The sequence below is a fragment of the Solanum verrucosum genome, unplaced genomic scaffold, assembly GCF_900185275.1.
Source record: "Solanum verrucosum unplaced genomic scaffold, falcon-dt-bn FXZP01000049.1, whole genome shotgun sequence".
Taxonomy (NCBI): domain Eukaryota; kingdom Viridiplantae; phylum Streptophyta; class Magnoliopsida; order Solanales; family Solanaceae; genus Solanum; species Solanum verrucosum.
Window position 1 is genome coordinate 4078625 of NW_026020221.1, and position 3568 is coordinate 4082192.

General features: G+C 36.4%; 1 pseudogene; it reads right to left on the minus strand.

The window, feature by feature from the left end:
- Positions 1-646: 646 nt before the first annotated feature.
- Positions 647-2622, minus strand: LOC125831117 (probable metal-nicotianamine transporter YSL7; annotated as a pseudogene).
- Between the last annotated feature and the right edge of the window lie 946 nt (positions 2623-3568).

Here is a 3568-nt window from a genome sequence, read left to right on the forward strand (position 1 = left end):
TTCATTAAGGACATCCAAAGGAAGATTTCGGTTATGGTGTGATTCATTGGTTAAACGTGGTGACATGGTTAGTATAATTACTTTCAACGAGAGTTTGATCGATCCAAAAACACTTATTTAATATTTGGTTATGTATGATTGAGTAGTTTTTATGTTCATCACATGTAACAAACTCTTATATTTTATAAATATTAGCACCTGAATCATGTCTTTATTGTTCATTTGTTATTTGTGGGAAACAGAACAGGAACTATCATAAACAAAATAGAGGCAGAGCCTCGTCTGTTCTGTAATTACAAAGCTTAAAGCTTGTTTTTGCAATGTTAATCTGCAGGTATGTGTGTTTACACTGTGTATTTGACTCCATTTGCGCCTTATTTTCATTCACATTGTGAGATATTCACAGACTACCGAGAGAACAAAAATACAACTAAGTATATGTTGAAGATTAAAACACACAAAATACGTCTATAAATTTGAAAACAACAAGGATATAGAGAAACAGAACTTGTTTTAACACTACTAAGTAACAAAATGCAGATACCTTAAAATAACATGATGAGCTAAAATAACCTAATTTGGACTGTTAAAGACAACCAAAAGACTCTAATTAGCCTTAAGTGGAAGGGCTAAAAGTGGTCTGTGACTAAAATTTCAAGCAAAATGGAGCTTTGACACCAGCCAGAGCAAGAATAGATGCTGGAATTCCCCACAATGAGTCACCACATATTAGACCAGAAGCCACTGCAGGTCCAAAATCTTTAGCCTTCTGCTTGTTATACATTTGCCAACCGAATAGGATCAATGAGCCTAGACACATGTCGATGGCAAAGTAGCCTCCAAGGTAAAATGGTATGGCCATGCACATTGGACTTGGAATGAATCGATAAATTCTATATTTGGTCTCAAATTTCTTCAGCAGTTGAGTAACTAGGTTGATGAGAATAGCAGCGACAAAGAAGCAAATAGCGAGGTTGAGGCAATGTTTGGGTAGACTTCCAAAACCTTCGACGCCAAGTAGGGCGATTCCACGATACATGAGAGCATATGGTGCAGGGTATGAACCTTCTGGATCACCTAATCGATAGGCAGAGTTGAAAATCCAGAAGACTAGAGGGTTATGACACATCCCATGGCAGTTCCAATGAGTTGACTAAAGAACATGGAACGCGGGGATGTAAGGGTTAAGTAACCAGTCTTGAAATCTCCCATCAAGGTAGAAGCTGTGTCTAGTATGCTCATCATCAAACCACATGAGGCAAGTCCAGCAATCACTCCACCATTCTCCAAACCAACCCAATAACTAAATGTAAGAATTGCAATTTTTCCGTAATTTGAGGCAAGGGACCAATCAGTGAGGCCGGCTCCATAAGAATTGCAGAAGGCCAAAATAGGTGCAATTAAATAGGCAACCAAAACATGATACCATTTGAGCGAGTGGAAGATCACGGGTACCACAATGATCGACACAACTGCAATTCCAGCGTATCCCCCAGCGGCTGCCCAGTTGGGAATCTGGTCTTTCAAGAAGTATTCGTTTCGTATCTTTTCATCTTCATCGTCTTCTTCTGAACAATCTTGCTGAGTACTATTCTTCCTCTTTGTGAAACTTGAGATTGTGACCACCAACATGTAGGCAAAATGGAAAAGACCATCACCAAGCATCATGGCAATTGCGATAAATACCCTGTATCCTTGGATACCATGAAGACTCGTTGCAGATAAATGGGCAGAGTACCAGTCACCTTTCTTTGCTTCAATCATTGGCCACATGAAAGCCCACGAGACTATAGCACCCGTTAGCAATGATATGTTGACCATGTAGGGGCAAAGCATACCAACTCCAACATAGGTGGATGAGAAATCAAAATATAACCTTTTGGCATATGCTTGGGAACCAAATGTATGCAAGCTAGCAAATCCGCAGCCTTCATCACGTGCAAATATCCACTGAACAGCCCCAAATATAAAGCTGAACCCAACGATTTGAACAAGGCACCAACTTGTTTCTTTGCGAGCTCTGCTCCTTTAGGAGTGTGGAAACAGTTGATCAAGTATGCAGTTGCGGTTCCACTTGGATACGTCAACTTGTACTTCATTATCATCATCTTTCTTAATGCAACAATTGAGAATAAACCGGCAAAGCTAACAACAAGAAGATAAGGAAGCATCCAAGAAACAGCAAGATTCTTAGTATTAATTGGTAAATTTCCTGCATCAGCCTGAGATGCTATGTATGGACTCATTCCCAGCATATAACTTGCTGTGCCACTGCTAAAAGCAATGCCAGAAGAAGCAACGACACACGTCTGTATGACGGTATTCTCCTGTCTAGTAAAAAGGCTGTTTCAACATTCCAAATTTCTGAGTAAGAGCAGTCCATGATTTAATTCCGGCAAATCCCAATAGTCCAGCAGCGACATTGAGAGAAGGGATAACACCAGTAGTGAGATTGAGTTTGCAAACAATGAAGTTGAATACGACACTGAGGATGAATCCGGTGAACATTGCCCTCAATGTAATTTGTTTGTGCCAGGGGGGAACATATTCGTCTTTGAATGCATTCTCTGTTGATGATTCCCCTGCTACAACTCCCAATTCTGGATCAGTATTTGTCACCATTATTAATTAGTATGTAATTATACTTGAACGAACGAACAAACAAACGAACAAAGAAAGAGAGAAAGTGAAAGTAAAAATTTGGTGAGAATAATTTTAGGTTGGATGTTACGTCTATTTATACAAGTTTAGAAATAGCGTTTCCTGATTATAATTGAAGTAGTCTTTTGTTAAGTCTAATTTGAGATGAATTGGGAAAAACAATAATTAGAAATACCGTTAATACAATTTGAGATGAAATGGGAAAATAATTAAAGATTTGCTATTAGAAGTCGGCTCTTGTTTAACTCCCCCCCCCCTCCCCTCTTCTTTTTCTAAAAAAAATTTGACATGGAATAGGAAAAACATAAATTAACCCTTTTTTTAAATATATTTTTTTCCGTAAAATTGTCATTTGGTCTTTACTTAATTAGTACTTTAAATTGACTAAAATTTGACTTCTAATTTGAACAATATTAAAAATGTTTACATTTAAGACTGTATAATCAGTTATTATTAACTTATAATAGTAATTCTTTTTTGAAAATATTATTTGGATGAGTACTTTTTAATAAATAATTATTGGTTTTCGCAATAATTTTTATTATAACCATATATAGTAATACATATATATAACAATACTATGATTTGTGAACACGTTAAATCGATAACTAAACCAATAAGATATTTATTATCGGTTTTTGATCCTAACGGCTCGGTTTTTTATTTAACCGATAAGAAATTCTCATATATACACGATGTTGATCATAAAATGGAATAGTAGCAAGAATAGAAGTATAACACAAATTCCTACATTGATCACTTTTGTTTTAGACGAATTGTTCGAATTCAATCATGCAATAAATTGTCAAAACAACATTAATTGTCCGTCTTTGACACATTCAAATCTACAATTGAAAAGAGAGAAGGTAATACTAATTTGTGTCGAGAATGATAGTGATAGTGAATA